Source organism: Periplaneta americana, chromosome 3 (genome assembly GCF_040183065.1).
Source record: "Periplaneta americana isolate PAMFEO1 chromosome 3, P.americana_PAMFEO1_priV1, whole genome shotgun sequence".
In the NCBI taxonomy this organism is placed as follows: domain Eukaryota; kingdom Metazoa; phylum Arthropoda; class Insecta; order Blattodea; family Blattidae; genus Periplaneta; species Periplaneta americana.
Genome location: NC_091119.1, coordinates 97,647,273 through 97,667,844, shown reverse-complemented (window position 1 = coordinate 97,667,844; position 20,572 = coordinate 97,647,273).

The window sequence follows — 20,572 nt, the reverse complement described above, 5'->3', positions numbered from 1 at the left end:
TTTAGATGGAAAATATGTGACCCTCTAGCAAATTTTGTCACCCTTTAAAATTTGTTGGCCTCTAACATATAATAATTGTATTCTAATATAATAATTCAATTAAAATTTCAATAAATGCAGATGACACTAATAATAATCACTTACAGTATGTTCGGTAATAATAGACCTATCACTCTTAAATACATGGGGCGTCTCTCCCACAAACAGGTGGAGCATCTCTCCTTTTAGCATGACCATTACGCCTTTTGCAGTCTATTTAAGAGTAACCGTAATGGACAATTACCTTACTTTTTTAGGATGGAGTACAATGCATGTACTTGTCAAATATATTGGATTAAGCGACTATATAGCCATTATCCAACTTACGAATTTTGAAAAAATGATAAATATTATAACAAAGGATGTGAAAAACAGCACTTCTTTTTCTATTCACTTTTCACACAAAAAAAAAACGGTCATAAAGACTGCACTGTTTTCTCTTCGAGAGTCATGAACGAACTAAACAAAGGGTCCCAACGTCTAGTCCTTAGAGGTTTTGAGATAAGGAGAAAAGTTTTTTTAATTGGTTATTTAGCATCGATGAGATTGGTGATAGCGAGATGATATTTGGCGAGATGAGGCCGAGGATTAGCCATAGATTACCTTGCATTCACATTACGGTTGGGGAAAACCTCGGAAAAAAAACCCGATCAGGTAATCAGCCCAAGCGGGAATCGAACCCGCGCCCGAACGTAACTTCAGACCGGCAGGCAAGCGCCTTAACCGACCGGTGGCTTGATAAGGAGAAAAGGAGGGTGGGGCGACTCTCTCCATGGGGCATCTCTCCGGGAATTACCTTATGACTGTCATAATTGTTTTGGATTTCTTTCGGAAAATACTCGAAAAATTGTTGTTTAAAATCGTACTTCGAGTGCTATCCACTGGTTTTGAGTACTATATAACTGTTTACGATTTTACAGGGACTAGTATTTTTAGAATGGAGTCAATATAATTAATATTAATAATGACAATATAATAATAATAATAATAATAATAATAATAATAATAATAATAATAATAATAATAATAATAAACGTATTTTATTGGTTATTTTACAACGCTTTATCAATTGTTAATGTTATCTAGCGTTTGCGTGAGATAAAGGTGATAATGTCAGCGAAATGAGTCCAGGGTCAGCGGCGGAAGTTACTCAACATTTGTTCGTTATGGATTGTGGGAAAAGGTATATGGGAATTGTGTTTGTTTAATTAACCGTGAAAAAAGTTCGATTCTTATAAACATCCGAATTGCGCTTAAGAATGTCTTTGTATTCCCCTCCAAAAGTAATGATTTCCCCCCACTCTGGGTTGGATGGCTGGAAAGGAATGACGTCTAAATAGGCACAAATTTTAACTTAGCGCTCAAACATTAGAGGAGCATATTTTGAGCATGTATCCGCTCCGAAATTTCTAGAAACAAGCGCAACTCAAACTCACCCCTATATGTCGCACTAAGTTTTTAACTACACCTTGTGAAGCCATATCATAGACAGTTCTAAGTCTGTAAAATTAGGAAGGGAAACATTGTAACTTATACTATGTAAAACCAGTTCAGCAACTTGGTCTCACCCTTGACTTATCTACTGTATAAAGAAAAATTCTGATATTTTGAAGGTACGTTACCCTATTTCCAGCGCAACTCGAACTCACCCAGAGGGAAAATTCCGGAAAAACCTCAACCAGGTAACTTGTCCCAACCAGGATTTGAACCCGGACCCGCTCGTTTCACGGTCAGGCATGATAACCGTTACTCTACAGTAGTGGACTAATTTATTGTTGTCATCATCATCATCATCATCATCATCGGCAAATTAAAATGTAGCCTCTCTAACAGCGAGGTCTATTCTTTTCTTAGCTTAGGCCTAAGCTTACTTATACACACATACTTACAATGCACACATGCATACATACAGTACATAGCCTACCTACATACAAATAGATCGAATCATTAAGTTGATATGAGAAAGGTTCCTATTAATTTATAATTTCAAACTACATTAAGTTTTCAGATTTTTCTCCTGGAATGTTTGCAACACGCACTTAGTCTTCAGTCGTCATATTTATGTACAGTACCAGTATTAATCCTCTACACATTTACAATGCAACGCACAACTGGCTAACATACTGCTCGCTGTGCATGTTAAATGGACTCTGCGCGGCATGGCAATTCGACTATAGTGCGTTTCACGAATAGAGAGGGTTGACCTCAAAAGCCTAGAGGCTAGTTGACATTTTCCTGTGAAGCCTGCGCGTTACTGTTTCTGGTGCAGGTATAGAGAGGGTCAAAATAAAGTCGCTGATGTTTCTGTAGTTCCTATTGCATAGTCTACAGATGCTACAGTCATAAACAGTTTGCTATTTCAAGCAGTTTGATGTGAATCGTGGGCTTGTGAACAATGGAAATGTTTAAGTGTAACTTTTATCTAATGCTTAATTTATTGTAGTGTCTTATTTAATTGGTGAAAGAGGAAACCATATTCGTTCCGAAAATAAAGAGCTTCTATGCCGGATTCACGAGTATTTACCTATTTTCAGAAAGAATGTGACGATACGAGGTGTGGTAAACCTATTACTTATATCTGTCAGTAAATGTGGTTTGGTATTAGTGAAAAGTAGAATACTTAAGGAGAAACAAACAGACAAATTGAAAAGTCCAACGCGGGATTGTTCTCAAAATAATATAGCTAATTTCGATACTGATGCATTAAGAAGGAATATTTTAAGTTTGTGTGGAGAAGCTTACATTCCAAGTTTGAATTACAAAAGAACCAAAGAGAAGTTGTGTTTCCCTACGTCTCGATCAACTCTCTGGCGGACAATGAGAAACATTGGGTTCCGCTATAAGAAAAATAACATGGCGCGGAAATATCTAATGGAACGTCAACTAGTGTACGCAACTTATGACCTGATCCCTTGTCTAGAACAGGGGTGCTCAATCTTATGAATACTGAGGACCAATATTAAAAAAAAAATGTTCTTTTGGAGGGCCGCAGCCATCCTCCAATAATAAATACAATTTACATAAATGTCTTGCTAATTAGTGATTACTATAATTTATAGTAGGCCTAATTAATAATACAAGTCTGTTCAAATATATATTTTTTTAATTTTGAGTTTGAAAATTTACTATCGGGTCGCAGCAAACATAGTGGCGGGCCGCGGGTTGTGGACCGCTGGTCTAGAGTAATGTGGTCTGCCGTACATGGAAGTGGAACGCATGATGCGCTGGATTCTGAGGAATGGGTAGGGAAGGAAAGAATACATCGTACTGAAATGAGTTTTACTTTTAATAAGAAGTACTTGCAATATAAATGTCTGTAATAAAAATCTATGGCGCTACAGCCCTGAAGGACCAAGACCGACCAGCCGGCTGCTGGCCTCACGTCCACATGCCGAAGTAGAAGTGGACGATCATCCAACCAGAATGGAGGAATCGTGTGGTTAGCACGATGATCCCCCCAGCCGTTATACTTAGCTGGTTTGCGAAACCGGATTTTCGCTACCTATCGTAGTTCCCCAAGTGCATCATGGTGCTCGGTGGGCACCGGTCCCATACACTGGCCGAAATTTCACGAGAATATTCCCTCACGAGGATTCGAACCAGCGCGCATTCCGTAACGCGGGTCCTAGGCAGGATGCCTTAGACCGCGACGCCACGGCGCGGGACAAATGTCTGTAATATAATAGGCCTACATATAATATAGGCCTACAGTATTCTGTATAATATACGGTACTCGTATTTGTTATTGTATTAAACTAAACGGTTTCTATGGATGACATTTCCGGAATTAAAGTTTACTGAAAACAAAAAGAGAGGAAGAAAATTACAATGAAACAAAAGTAATAGGCCTACTGATCTACTACTGTCCTTCCTGGATTACAATGTCGTGACAGTCGCATTGCAATGCACAACGATATACATACGAATATTCTCAAAACGAAAATTCCCTCGGTGATGGTCACTTAAGAGAAGCTTACAGGCCTATTGAGAAAAGCTTCTCTCTACATCTGAAGAGGTAGTAGGTGCAAAGTGATAATAATTTATATGAGTGTTTTTGTAATACTGTCGAGACTGTTTTGCATTTTCACATAGCATATCCCTGATTTCACAAAATGCAGAATGGCTTGAACCAGAGTTCCATTTCTGCTTCACAAGTTTTCTGACGGATGTATCTGGTGCTCGATTAATTGTTTGTGTTATTGTACCGAATAATTTCAGAGCTTCACGCATTTCTAGACCTACAGTTTCTAAAACGGTGACGGTATTTGGCAAGTCTTCAAATTACTTTTGTATGAAAGTCGGATTTTCTAATAAACTTTCAGAAACTAGGGACTGAAGAATCTTGATTGCAGCAGAATCTCCACTATTCAATGTATTAATAATTTCAATTACTGTATTGTAATGTTACGCATTTTCAAAGCAGGGTAGACTACTCTTCATCTGTACTGAATACAAATATGTATTGTCTATAACTATGGTATCGCTATCTACGATTTTGTAGGCACACGCAAGTTCCTCATGCATTTGTGTTCAGTACCTCCCGCTGCAATGTCATAGCAAGCGGAAGCCGGTTAACTGCATACAGTTCTAGCAGTGTAGGACAGAACTTGCGCACACTGGTAATCACTTCAGTTCATTTTTGTGCAAGGGTGTAAGGGGTATAAGTGCCGTCCTTTTGAAAGTCGTCGGGGACGGTCTACAGGATCAAAAAATGTCCATACAAAATAGGATCTAAACTTGATAGTTTTCCCAGAAAAAAAAAAATTCTTATTTTATTTGCGTTATAGGCTATTGCTTATATCGTTAGTAAAATTATGAAAACAATTACACCAGTAGATACAGCCCGATTATTTAGTCCTGACAGCTCAGCGACGCGAAAGAGGGGAAGTAATAGGAGTAGTGGAGAGAGTTCCGGATTAGAGATGAGGGCGAGCGGTCGGTAAAGAAATGCAGTACAGCTTAACTGTACTTGAAATACAACGCTATACTGCATGCGTGACATCCGGTCGCTCTGACTGCAGGCAACAGACTAACCTGAACATCCCTTGGCGTAACTTAATGGACTCGCCTGACCCAGGTGCACATTGCCGGCGGCTGTCAGGACTAAATAATCGTACTGTATATCTAGCAAAGAGTTAATATTAGTTTAAATACATACAGTATTTGTGTGTTCTATTACGTTTTCATGAAATTAAATAAAATTGCATGCTTAAATTTGTTAATATTCTGGCGTGAGAGACGTGGCAACGTGTTCAGCAGACAGTACTCTGCACAGATGGACGTACATGGTAGCTGAGTTCAAGCTACCATAGGTCTACTGCCGAGCGGATGACAGTTCGGTACCAGGTATTCAATAAACAACTTACAATGTCATTCACAGTTTAGGAATATTGTGTTATTAATTTATAGAGAAAGTCGTCATAATTGAAGTGAGGCAAGAAGATGTACCGCCAATGTTTTCCGCAATGAAGGTTACCTAATCGGTGAACTTTTGTAGCGGTTTCTCAACGATTATTACAAACTAGGAGTCTCTTACCTCGTTTCGAAAATCACACAGAAATTTATTTAAAAAATGGTACTGCTTTATGGAAGCGGTAGAGATTAAAATGTTGCATTTAAAAAAAGTTGGTGTGATTTTGTACAGTAAACCATTATTGTTTATTTTTTAGACGCACAATAAAAAATGGATCAACATTACCAATATTGTTAAATAAAATGGAAATTTACCATAAAGTTCTATTAATGGCATTGAAAATTTGTATTTGTTGTTCGTTTTATGTAAACAACGGTCCGCCCCTGCATTATAACAGAGCATCTGTTTTGTATCTGTATATCTGTATCCGCTTGAGCTGTACCGTGTATTTGTAAACTCCCTCCTCCCCAACCAGCAACGTTGCCAAACGCCTAATATTGTAAACTTTAATAATTAGTTAAATATTGCAATTATAAAAAAATTGTGGAGACATTTTTCCTTACTTTTAAGACATGAACAATCTCAGTTAAAATAATACAGTACACCCTGTATAGTATAAGATCAACCGAACGTCTCATATTCTTTCTCGACGAAACATGGATAAATGTGAACTTTACAAAAGATAAACTATGGACAAATTAGTGATTACGGCCCAGTTTCGAGTGCGCCTATTCGTAAAGGTTCCAGGATTATAGTGTTCTATGGCAGCAGTGAACAGAGGTTTGTAGAAAATAGGTTACCAGTGTTCAAATCGCGTTCAACTAAGGATTATCATGAATAAATGGAGAGCGACCGTTTAAAAAAACGGTTTCAGGAGCAGCTTTTACCTAACACTCCACCTAATTATGTGATTGTTATAGATAACGCAAAACATGATACATAACTTAGGCTACACCGGTTTTCTACCAGGATCATGAAGTTTCTTTTGAAACATTCGGTACCCTCTTGCCCTCCTGCAAAACTGACCTGGTACTGGATTGAAGATCTGGCGAAGCAACCCTATCTATTCGTGAAACGCACTATAGATTCTGTAACGTAGCCAAGCAAGCTGCCTATCAGACAGCGAGTTACTTAATGTCTTTCCAAGCGTACTGCCGCTCAACTCCGAAGGTGACATTTCCCCTTACCTCGTGTCAGGAGTAGAAGTATGTAGGCCTACCTATGTGTGTGTATGACGCTGTCTTGATGTCCACTGAGCTCTGCGTGTAGTTCCAAATGTCTTAAAATGTAAATATAGGGTAGGTCTAGCAATGATACTAAGGATGTCGTCCTGGCTGAAGAGGTCAAAGGTTGGTTTTAATGACACTTTAATTAACAATCGGTGGAATTGTGACTCTCGTCCACTTGGTTCAATTGAAAATGTCATTCAAGTTCGGCGTCTAAAGTTCAGGGTAACGGTTAGCACAATTAGATCTATAAAGGTGAGTCAGAAATTATATTAAAAAAATATAGCCTAGGCCTACAAGAAAATTAATATTAACATGCTGACGTATGACGTATAGACCATAATAATTACATAGGTTTAAAACGTATTAGTAACAAAAGATTAACCTCGTGTTAGAAGAATTGAGGATATTTCTAAGACGCTTAGGCCTAATATCAATAAGAAATGTGTTAAGTATGACACATTAGCAATATTCTAATACGTATTACTAACGATGACAAATTCGCATTAGACGCGTTACAGGAAGGGATCTGTACGACGCTTAAAATGAACAAAGTAGGCCTATAGGTCTACATACTGCATACTATATACTGTCATATCAATGTGTCCATACCGTATAGGCCTATTAGTCCACATATTATTCTTTACCAATGCTCTAGTAGGGCTATGTAACTTACTGCTGATAATGGGACAAACCTTGCATTAGACTTTCGTCTAATACTTATTAATAATGATGAGATTAACCTCTCGTCAGACGTGCTGGAAACATATTTCGTAGCCTAAGGCGCTTTAGGCCTAATAGCAAAGTGCACATGTGTTATGCATAATAATCCGTTTAATACTTATTAATAATAAGATTAACCTCGTATTAAGTGTTAAATATAAGTATTTTATAAGACGCTTAGTTTCTATGTACGTGGGCTTATGTATTTACGCATTCACGGAATAGGTCTATTAATAATAATAGGATTAACTTAATGTTAGACGTATTGTTTGTAAAATGGCTTACTTCAATATAGGCCTAATACTTAACGTATACCTACAGTACGATTATTTAGTCCTGATAGTCGCCGGAAATGTGCGCCTGGGTCAGGCGAGTCCATTTAGTTACGCCAAAGTGTGTTTGAGTTAGTCACTCGCTTGCCTTCGGAGCGATCGGATATCATGCGTGCGGATATGTTTCTAGTACAATATTAAGCTGTACTGCATTTCTTTACCGACCGCTCGCCCTTATCTCTACTCCGGAGCTCTCCTCACTACTCCTATTACTTCCCCTCTTTCGCGTCACCGAGCTGTCAGAACTAATTAATCGGTCTGTAATAGTAATAATAAAGCCACCGGCGTGGCTCAGTCGGTTAAGGCGCTTGCCTGCCGGTCTGAAGTTGCGCTCGGGCGCAGGTTCGATCTCCGCTTAGGCTGATTACCCGGTTGGGTTTCTTCCGAGATTTTCCCCAACCGTAAGGTGAATGCCAGGTAATCCATGACGAATCCTCGGCCTCACATAGCCAAATACCATCTCGCTATTACCAATCTCGTCGATGCTAAATAACCTAGTAGTTGATACAACGTCGTTAAATAACCAACTAAAAAAATAGTAAAAATAGGATCAACTTAGCTAATATTAGACGTGTTGTTTATAAGATGTTTAATTTCAATACACCCGAGTGCATTGATGGTCGAGACAGTATAAACAAATGCCGCCTACCACACTCCCTCTCCAATGTAGCCTAGGCCTATATACGAGTGGCATTTACAATCTGTAGATCTTATGTGAATTGATAGTTAAAAACTGCAAACAAATTCTCTTTCAACCTCGAGCACAAGAACAACCAGTAAGATGTTTGCCAGCGAGCTTGTGTTCAGTGTCGGAAGGAGGGAAGTCAGTGGTGGAATTACTGGCTAAATATTTCCGGAAAATGAGTAATGAATATTTAAGATGGAGTAACAAACATACAATATAAATTATATTTCAATGTTGATTTCAAAATAAAAGAGCATATTTTAAGGGAAATGTCTGTTATTATTAGGTTGAGAAGCTTTTGTCATATAATTTGCTGTCAAAAAATCTGAAAGTTAGAATTTATAAAACAGTTATATTACCGGTTGTTCTGTATGGTTGTGACACTTGGACTCTCACTTTGAGAGGGGAACAGAGATTAAGGGTGTTTGAGAATAAGGTTCTTAGGAAAATATTTGGAGCTAAGAGGGATGAAGTTACAGGAGAATGGAGAAAGGTACACAACGCAAAACTGCACGCATTGTATTCTTCACCTGACATAATTAGGAACATTAAATCCAGACGTTTGAGATGGGCAAGGCATGTAGCACGCATGGGCGATTCCAGAAATGCATATAGAGTGTTAGTTGGGAGACGGAGGGAAAAAGACCTTTGGGGAGGCCAAGACGTAGATGGGAGGATAATATTAAAATGTATTTGAGAGAGGTGGGATATGATGATAGAGACAGGATTAATCTTGCACAGGATAGGGACCGATGGCAGGCTAATGTAAGGGCGATAATGAAACTGCGGGTTCTTTAAAAGCCATTTGTAAGTAAGTAAGTAACTAGTGACTCTTAAAATAAAAACATAATAGTCTAACTACCACTCGTACATTGGGGAGGGGGTGTGGTAGGTAGCATTTGAGGGGCCCATGCCACATTCCTGTTGATTTTTAGTTTCTTCGATAATCCGCCCCTTCTATGACCTATTTTATGGACTTCCAGTCTTGTGGCATGTATCCACAGGACATGGTAAGCATTTATAAAGACTTCTTCTTCACTTGAAAAGAGAGAATCTCAGTGGAATAAATGCTTCTCCCACAAAATTTAGTTTTTATGGCATGGGCCCCTTTTTCACTGAGCCCCTCATTTGTTTTTACCGTTTGACCATCAATGCACTTGAACAAAGGAAATAAAAAAGCTATTTTTGTAGATATTAGGCTAACTGAAAGTAATGTCTTCGTAATATAATGAAATTAATAAAAATTTGCAAATATTCAAAATGAAATCTATGCATGCAAAGGATGAAAACCAGAGTAACTATGTCAGTGTTGTAGAGCCACTGGGGACTCAGCCCCCCCCTCACCCCCCCTAACAGGCGCCCATGACTTATGGCCTTAATCTAAGATTAGGCGTACTAAGATTAGGCGTAGACTAATAGACCAATTTGGTAGGTTCTCTATCTTTGCCTCACTATTAAGTTACAATTTCACCTTAAATGATAATAAATGTTAAATTTCGAAAATAAATAAATAAGTTAAATAAATAAGTAAACTACATAAATAAATGAATATGTAATAAATAAATAAATAAAAATAAATAAATAAATAAACAAGTAATTAAACAAACAAATAAATAAATAAATAAATAAATAAATCCATGGCGCTACAGCCCTTTGCAGGGCCAAGACCGACCAGCCGGCTGCTAGCCTCACGTCCACATGCCGAAGCAGAGGTGGACGATCATCCAACCAGAATGAAGGTATCGTGTGGTTAGCACGATGATCCCCCAGCCGTTATAGCTGGTTTGCGAAACCGGATTTCGCTACCTATCGTAGCTCCCCAAGTGCATCACGATGCTGGGTGGGCACCGGTCCCATACACTGGCCGAAATTTCATGAGAAAATTTCTTCCCCCATGAGAACTCGAACCAGCGCGCATTCCTTAACGCGAGTCCTAAGCGGTATGTCTTAGACTGCGACGCCACGGCGCGGGACAAATAAATAAATAAGTAAATAAATAAATAAATAAATAAATAAATAAATAAATAAATAAATAAATAAATAAGTAAGTAAACACATAAATAAATAAATAAATACCTAAGCTTAGCCTATAAGACATTTCCAAGATTTATTAGACAGTTATAATTTCGAGGCTCTTGTACAGTATTTCTCTGTTCCATAGAATAAAACAATAAATAACTACACTGTTATATTTTAATCCTAAATAAATGCGAATTTTCTATCACATATATCGATAGGTACATCTATGTAGACTATTTTCATATGTTTGTGACTGAAGGTACCTCGCCAGTGACAGTGAAATGAAAATCGTCATCATCATTGAAGAAGAAGAACGAAATATAGTGCTACGTCCGAGAGAACTTTTACTCTGACGTCAGCTAGGCGCATTTTCAACCCATATCAGCTGATTACGTTAAGAATCGCTGAGTATCCAGTTTTTGAAGTCTCATCCACACTCGTCAGTGGGCAAATGAAGAATGCTATGGAATGATGGTGTGTGTATATAGATATATATATATATATATATATATATATATATATATATAATATATTCACACTGCAAATGGGTATATAGGCTACCCGGTGGCAGTGGTAAATTACACTCAATAATGACAATTAATAATAAACACAACTAATAAAAAACATTAATAATTAAATGAAGCACGATCACTTAAAATAACATTTAAAGTAAATCTAATTTGTATCTTAACCCTAAGTTCGAAGTAAGACCCACGAGTGTGATAGGTTCATACCCGCATAAATACCTTTAGACAATACACTTATTTCGCTGTCAACTCACTCACTGCACTGATTCTATCCTGAGTTCACATCACTTCAAAACCATTTCACTGTTCAAATACTTTGCACAGCCACTATGAACTACAGAACTTCACTGACACAAACACACTTCACTTACACAATAGACTTCACTGACACTATACACTTCACACTTCATTTACACAACACACTTCACACTTCACTGACACAACACACTTCCTCACTGATACAACACTTCAAATAACAAAATATCAATTACACCCTTTAAATAGTGTGAATACGAAATACCTGTTCGAGCCGAAACCCTTCCCTTGTCAATCCATTTGGTCATTTTTATTATTTGTACATATATTATATATGATCTTTTTTTTAGATATTTATCATTATATTTTAAGCTTCTTTTCTTCCAAAACAAAGCCAATCTTTGTCTAAAAGTTTGTGTTATTGTGTATATCATTTGAAAACAAGCTCAGTCCGTAGAGCGGTGGATAAAAAACTATTAGCCCATTTCTTTCATAAAAATGTACTGAACGTGTTTTGAATAATAGTTGCAACGCCAAGATGTTATACTCCCTCTGTCCCATAATAATTGTCCGGTACGCTTTTATTTCTTGTCCCATAATAATTGTCCGATGTCTATAATTTTACACTGGCGTTTACATAGGAGCAAAATGAAATACATGAATGAGTAATACAACTGTATTACTCCAGAATCAGTACAAAATTGTCACTCAATTAGCAAAAGAAAAAATTATTAGTCCGGGATCTGTATAAATTGGCCAGTCATAGAGCCAAAAAAAAAAGAACATGAATACTACTTGCACAACTTTATGACTCCAGGATCAGATACAAATTGGCTAGTCATTGAGCCGAAAATAAATACTCCTAGGAGTGCAAGTTTATTAACTCCAGGAGTAGTACCAAATTGACCAAGAAGTGAAACAAAGAACAACAATCTCCTACGAGTAAAGACGAAAAAATTGCCTGTTAGACCAAGAAGGTTGTCATTCTAACAGTTTGTCTAGAACCACAGACCTATTGCTGCAGTGCTACTATAGCCTCGTCGTAAATGTTCCGAGGACACTTCAAGCGAGATGGCAGGATATTGAGGTGGTCCAGGTGCCCCTTTTGCATATGGGGAATCTTGTAGTTGTTCCCGTCATTGACTTTCATTATTTCAATGAGATTGGACTGCAAAGTGTTGAAGACATTGTTGAGCTTGTCGCGTGTCAGCTGAGAGAAAGGTGTTTCAATGGCGGCGATCAACTCATCAATAGTTTGTGGAGCTGACTGATGCTGGAGAGACTGAATTGTCCGGAAGAAGCCCAGATCTAAAACATTCATATCCGGACCGTTTGGCGGTGGACACACGAGCTTCAAAGTGATTCCACTGGCTGCTGCAGCGTCCATCCAAGTGCGGTCATTGGAAGCGATATGCGGACGCGCATTGTTCTGCTGTACGCGGTCCAGGAGGCCATTTTGCATTTATTGCTGGGATTAATTTGGTGATGAGCATGGATCCACTTTCCAAAGATTGCCGCCTCCGTTGCCAAATGCAGCGTGCTGTTCTTTTACTGGCGTGACATTTCTCGGGCGCACCTGTTATGGCATCTTTCTTCACTACGTCAGCCGTAGACTAGTGTTTTTCAACAAAAACTCCTATACCGTTTCCATTCACTGTTTGTAAGGTTCTTGCTACCCCTGTCACTCACTACCGCCAGTTGTGTTCCCAGGATGTCCATGTCAGTTCAAACATACGTACTCACTGCAGGAGTATGCTCTACTAACGATTTCCAGCTTGCTTTGCTACACTGGTTTGTATACAGTGCCACACCGGTGAGTTGAAAACCAATACCCACTTTCGGTAATCTTCTGGGCGGTGTGTGTTGCTTGTCTCAATAAGATCACGTCATTGCTCTGCATAACCTTGTGCACTGATCTACTGCGCTTCTCCTCATGCGTGCACTTCTCATTTGCCCCGTCGTCTGTAATTACTGTAATACCATTTCGGCGTACCGGACAATTATTATGGGACAGAGGGAGTAACAGCCAGAGATAAAATTAACGGGTTTACAAAGAAACTTGATTTCTGGTCAATATCATTTGACAAACAAAAATATATTTGATTCATTCCAATGTATTAAAGAACTCACGGAAAATTTCGCTAGGCCTACATATTGTGACAGCGACGTGAGATTCGAACTCACGACCAGCGTCCCGCAAGAAAGCAGATCGCACAGGCTCCACGGAACATTGAGTGACGTCGCGCGGTGGAGAGAAGAGAGAGGGTGTATTACGTCAACGCAACGAGTCTGCGCGCGCAGCTGCTACTTAACGCAGTGAATGTGGAACGACCTTCTCGACTATTCCAGACGTCTGTCGATGTAGAGATATCGAGATAATTCTCTACACACCTGTAGAAGGTTCTCGCAACTATGATTTTGCTATAAAAGAGCAGGCGCCAGCGAACTAGACAGAGTTTCTGAGTTTTCAGTTATTCAGTCAGTGAGAAAGCCAGAGCAAGGAAGCCAGTCTTGTGTACCGGAGTTCGACTCGAGTGTGCGTCCGCATCTGCGTCAGCATCCGAAGGCCTGAGTTCGAGTGCAGTGGACCGCAGTTGGAGGGACCCGAGTTCGAGTACAGTGAACTGTCTCTGAAGGTCTGTGGTTCGAGATACTGTGAACTCGAGTGACTGAGATAGAAGAACTGTGAACTGAGAACTGGTAGTTGTGATTTGTAAATAGTGCTTTGTAAATATTAGTTAAGATTAACAGTTCATTGTTGTGCGTAATAGTCCAAGTAAATTGTCATTGTCGTCGGTGGAGTGCTATAACGAATACTGTGTTGAGTGAAGATCCAATTGTTGACGAGAGCGTTTAAGGTGAATTGTAGAAAGGAATTATTGTTGTGACGAATAAATTACATTGTTGTAACTAATAAAATTCACAATATGACAGGCAAATACTGTGTTTTTGCGAACATGCAACCAAGTTTCCGCAATTTTAATCAAAAACGTTTATTATTATTATTATTATTATTATTATTATTATTATTATTATTATTATTAAAACAACAAAAACAACAAAACTGAACATTCCGCATCCTTTTCAACATAAAATGAAGCAGCAGCAGCAGCAGCAGTAGTAGTAATGTAGCAGTAGCAGTAACGGTAGTAGCAGTAGTAGTAACAGCAGCAGCAGTAGTAGCAGTAGTGGTGGTGGTGGTGGTGGTGGTGGTGGTGGTGGTGGTAGTAGTAGTAGTAGTAGTAGTAGTATTTATTTTTATTTTGCGTTTACTCTCGAGTGTCATTTATATTTGTTACTGTTGCTCCAAGATATTTGAATTTTTCCACCTCTTCAAAGGATAACGTTCCAATTTTTATATTTCCATTTCGTATAATATTCTGGTCACGAGCCATAATCATATTCTTTGTCTTTTCGGGATTTACTTCCAAACCTATCTCTTTACTTCCTTCAAGTAAAATTCCCGTGTTTTCCCTAATAGTCTGTGGATTTTCTCCTAACATATTCACGTCATTCTCATAAACAAGGAGCTGATGTCACCCGTTCAATTCCAAACCCTCCGTTATCCTGGAGGTGACTGAATAAATGAAGAAATAGGATGTGGCAATTGAGATCTCTGAGAATTAAAACTAGTACACCTCCAGACCTACCTTTCATCACTGATGCACCATCATATGAGTGTGCAATTATTTTGTTCAAATTTAATCCTATTTCACTTAATGTCTCCAAAAATATTTGCAAATGTATTCTCTTCATCTTGAGCTTTGAGACCCTAAAACAGCAATAGATCTTTATGCAGACTTCATGTTATAGGGTCTACATACTGTATAGGCCTATCGAAGAGCAATTGCCAGCTCTTCCACATTTTGTTTGTCTCTTGTTTCATCAACCAGGAACGAAACAAAGATTATTTTTAATTTCGCCCGTTATTATTTCTACAACTGTCTCAGCCTTTATGTGAATTAGGCCTATTTCATTTTGAATGTCCGGGTTAATGTATTTGAATTTTGAAGTATATCTGTTGCTAGACAGCTGATTATACATTAGAAACTGAACAACTTCGGCAACAGAACGAATATAATATCTGTTCTTCTCAACGATGTTATCAAACACCTGCTTTTAAATAATTTCTCCTGTTTTTCCCTCTTCACTTGATCTAGAAGTTTACTTACAGCATTATGGGCCTCTGACATTGTATGTTTGGACAATCCTTTTGCTTTCTCTTCTGCGTGATTGCAGTTCCTAATCTCCGTTTTGATAACTGCTGAGTGAGAATGTCCAGAGCGAAATTTTCTACATGGAAAGCAATATGCAGCATTAGACTATTTATAACAGAGTATTCAAGCCAGAGCGTCTTACACCAAGAATACTGAAAGGCCCAGCTATTGCCTGCTGAGACATTGAGTGGACAGGCAGAAAAGTAAGGTTGAGTGTGTTTACTATTATTAAGATCTTCGAGGGCCTGATAAAGAGTGGAAGATTTTTTTCAAACTTCTATATTTTGAATAATGCTGAGAAAACTGACACTGGCATTAGGTAGGACTGAACTTTCAGTTTGTGCACCCAAGTCCTTGGAATTATCAAAAGTCCACCTTGTTTTCTCCTTGTGACTGACCCTTTGGCTGGTGTTAATATTTTCTCAGGAAAAAAAATCAGAAGTAATTTCTGTTTTGAACTCATTATGAAATTTACTGGCATACCAGATCAATAATAATAATAATAATAATAATAATAATAATAATAATAATAATAATAATAATAATAATAATAATAATAACAATAATAATAACAACAACAACAACAACAATAATAATAATAATAATAATAATAATAATAATAAGAAGAAGAAGAAGAAGAAGAAGAAGAAGAAGAATTAAAAGAAGAAGAAATACGCACAATGTGAATAGTTATTTGTGATTCGTTTTTCTTTCCGATCGGGACGTTTAGTTTCTCAATGCGGTAGCGATTGCGATCTTCTCACACAGCTCAAAGACGCTCATCACTGAGAGCACACACTGTGACAAACAATGCACTTCTAAACGGGTGATAAGCAGTATAGTTTAGTTTTGCGTATTCGCACATAGCGTTCTATTTCTGCAGAGCTTCATGTGGTATCTGCCACATTTGAGCCGCACAGTTCACACACACAAGATTCAGTTGGTTCATGGAATTTTTTGTTGCAATTGATCTCCTGATGTAAGCCTGACACGCGAACCTCGTCACCACATGTCTCAATTCGTAGTTCGCCTTGGTCCATTCTCGGTTCAACATGGCGTCAGTGCTATAAAATTCTGCCAAGGCTTCCTTCCTCTTCTGTTCTCATCTACTTGTTGCTATCTGCAAGGCAATTGTAAAAGACAGGAGCACCTGTGTCCGAATTTCCTCTATTAAATATCCCTCTTTCGCCATTTCGTACAAGAAATAAAGAAAACAAAGGGAGCAGACAATTTTCTTTTGTAGGCTATAATAAACATGAGGCAGTAGACTAGAGCAAGTGAACAGCTTCAGACAACTTACTTGGGGTGTACTATAAGCAGTACCTAACATGAGCTGTAGCCAGGAAGTCAAAAGGAGGATAGCAATGGCTAAGGAAGCCTTAAATAGAAAAAAAGAGCATCTTCTGCGGATCTCTGGAAAAAGAACTGAGGAAAAGACTAATGAAGTGCTTTGTGTGGAGTGTGACAATGTATGGGGCAGAACCATGGACATTACGACAAAGTGAAGCGATTACAAGCATTTGGAATGTGTAAATGTGGAGAAGAATGGAACGTGTGAAGTGGACAGACAGAATAAGAAACGAAGCTGTATTAAAGGGGTGGGTGAAGAAAGAATGATGCTGAAACAGATCAGGAAGAGAAAAAGGAATTGGTTGGGTGACTGACTGAGAAGAAACTGCCTACTGTAGGATACAATGGAAGGAATGATGAACAGGAGAAGAGTTCGGGACAGAAGAAATCAGTTGATAGACGACATTAAGATAGGCCTATAATGGATCATATGCGGAGACAAAGAAGAAGACAGAAAATAGGAAAGATTGGAGATTGCTGCGTTTGCAGTGAAAGACCTTGAGCAGAACACTATGAATGAATGAATTAAACATAAGCCTGTTATTATTGATATAGGAGATAAAAAATGTAAGATTAATATGTCCAGATAGTACCGGATAAAATATTATTTCTCTATGATAGCTTACTTGATATTTGATTTATTTGAGTAAAGTATGTAATAATTTATTATAACATAACTTACAAGATCTTGTGCACATTTTCTCTTGTACGAAGGAGGGGCCCGAAGGCTTGCACTGCAGCCTGAGGCTTATCTTGCTTCTGAACAAGATGTTTCGTTATTTGCATCACCACTGTGTTGCTTTCATATTTGATACCTTACAGTTGGGATTAAAACAAACAGATAATAATACTTTTTTAAAAATAATTGAACTTGAGAATATTCCGAAGTATGAAATAATTGAGGACAATAATGCGGTACTACGAATAAATAAAGGAATAATGAAAGTGATTTTATAAATTCAATGAATTGAACAATCATTCAACTACTCACCACCCTTATTTTATTTTAAAAATATTTTATCCCGAAGTGGTCGCAACAGCCCATTTGAAATTTATACAGTAATCGAAATAGAGTGCTTTAACATTTGGGGTGGGGTGGTTCTCTTTCCTCCCCCTTCCGGTTACGTGCCTATACTTCGTGTAGTCATCCACTTCAATACGTCTTTCGAGCTCTCTTTTTTAGGTCAATATCGGAAAAAATGATTTCCCTTAGAAATTAAGTAAGATACTCGTAAAGGCTATAATTAAGCATAGTGTATAGCCTTCATCTTCCCTTACATTTATTTTGAAAGTAGGCTATATTGTGATGTGGAATTCACACTTGGGATCAATTTCAAATATATTAAATTATCCACAGAAATCGTTGTGCTCATTCTGATTGGGTTGCTGTGATAGACCTCGTTCTGGTTTTGGAAACAATGTGAGAAAATGTAATCTCTCCAAGGTTTCGGAACTACTATCTGACTGGTTCCTGCAATGGTAGTAACGCTCCCGATCTGGAAGATTTACTTTTGTACAGTCTGTTGTTGGACCCAAAAGGGTAGGAGAATATGTCAGGTCCCATATGGTACTATCCCGAGATGGAACAAGGAAGGTGTTGCGAAACCCAAAACTTTCATCAGTAATAATGTAGTTTACAGACTACAAACCGCACCGAAGATTTGCGCTTTGCTCGCATTACACTCGCAAGTCAATACACACGACGCAGTGAAGAGGCATGACTACGCAACACAAGCGATTTTTTTGGCTTTAGCGCGACGGAAACGTTTTGCGGAATCACGTTGATTTCTGTGGTTCTCGTTGTCGTCTGGAAAGAGGCTTATCGCAGTTACTTATGCTCTCCTCACACCGCGGCGCTGCGTCCAGACTCACACAATAAACATCTCGCGGTTATAATCTACAGTAGCGGCCACAAAAGGCCTTTCAGTAATTTGATTTATGGCGTCACAGGTGTCGGTCGGCCGGCCGGGCCGCATTCCAGGACGCTGGGCCGCGCGACGGCCGCTCTGCTCGGCTCGCGGGGGCTGCGCACGTCGATAAGGCGGCCAATTAGCCGCGTGCAGCGCGCTGATACGGGGCAGCTAATTGGGCACCTGGGGGTGCGCCCCTCGACTTATCTCGCGGAGTGCACTCGTGAGCGTCTCCCCGCAGCTGTCACTTGTCAGTCAGGAGCGCAATTAGCGAAACAATCTGATCCGCCGCGCCGGATTAAATACGCAAAATGCTTATCTGCAAACGCTGCCGGTTCGAGGGCTGCGCCGTGAAATCAAGAGTATGTATGTATGTATGTATGTATGTATGTATGTATGTATGTATGTATGTATGTATGTAGACTATGTATCTAACGCCTATCCACTTTGCTTTACGTCATTCGGGTTCCGCATATTGCGCATAGATGGCAGAACTGTGACCTATTTTTCTATCTGTGGAAAGTTATGTCATGTATTAGGGTGAGTGTATGTGTAAATGTTCATGTAAATGTAGTATAGGGAATTAGTGAGGATGATGATAAAGATGAGGAAGGGAGAAGAGGAAACCCGGTGTCCGCACTTAGCCTACTTCCGTCGAATAGCACCAAGGGAGCCGCCAGGCTCAACGTCCCCATCCGACAGACGAATCACTATCAACAGTGACATATGCCTTCTCTTCATATGCACTGCTGAGAGATTTGGGATTTAACCCAGGCATATTGATGCACAATCTAGTGATTAGAAATTTTGCACCGCCACCTCTCCTAGTCCCGAGGTAAATAACGTAGCAAGAGAAAAATTCGAAGCTAAAGTCGTAATTTAACTATCACAACGTAAGACTGATTCTATCGATGTCATTTCTCTTCCGTCTGTACTCTTGATTATCATTAAAGGTATCACGTGTATCACGAGATACGTGACCTTTTCTGTCGCCCGCTCTTCCTTATCGCAGTGTTTCATTCGCATTCCTTCCGTCGGTATTCCGTGCTTGCGAGACCTATACTAACTCCGTAATAAGCACTTCTGATTCGAACTGCTCAGAAGTGATGTAGCTTGAACTCTTTCAGTTTCTGGTAAAATCGGCCTATAAAACAGCATTTCAAAGGTTAGATTTACCCTTCTACTGTTTATGAACAAAAAGGTGGAGACGATATCATGATTATCGAGGTCATTACAAATGGCTAACTCCATGTGACTGAACAAAAGGTCTACGAAATATGAGAAAAAACAAACTAAGATTACAAACAATTTTGCACTGGAATCTATAATTACAGTTAATAATTGGATTAGAATTTAACCGAAATCACATAAAGTTGTGTTTTAATATATAAGTTTTTCGCAAAAATTTTTGAACTCTCTTAAGGAGGCGATGTGGGAAATTTCTATTTTATATATTTTTTAAGCTAGAGACATGTATTTCTCGTACACATACTCTTATTGATATCAGTAATGATGTGTTTAAGTTTCATGTTTATAAGTTCAGTAGTTTAAGAGTTATTTATATTTAAAAAAATAATTTGCATAGGCCTACTTATATTCAAAATTTTTCTTCTCCCTCAAATTTTAAGCATCATGTCTGAATTTTTTTGCAATAAATTTGAGCTATTTAGAAAGTTTCTATGTTCTCACATTTTTCAGTTTTACCTTGTAAACAAAGGAGAGGAGAAGAAGTTCAACCTATTCATTCACACTCAAATTTATAAAATTAGCAGAATCCAAGCACACATTAAATTTTTAGTCAAACATTATTTTCTTTTTGAAAATATCCCAACATAACTTTGTTAAGTAGGCCTATAACTTATCTAAAGAATATGCA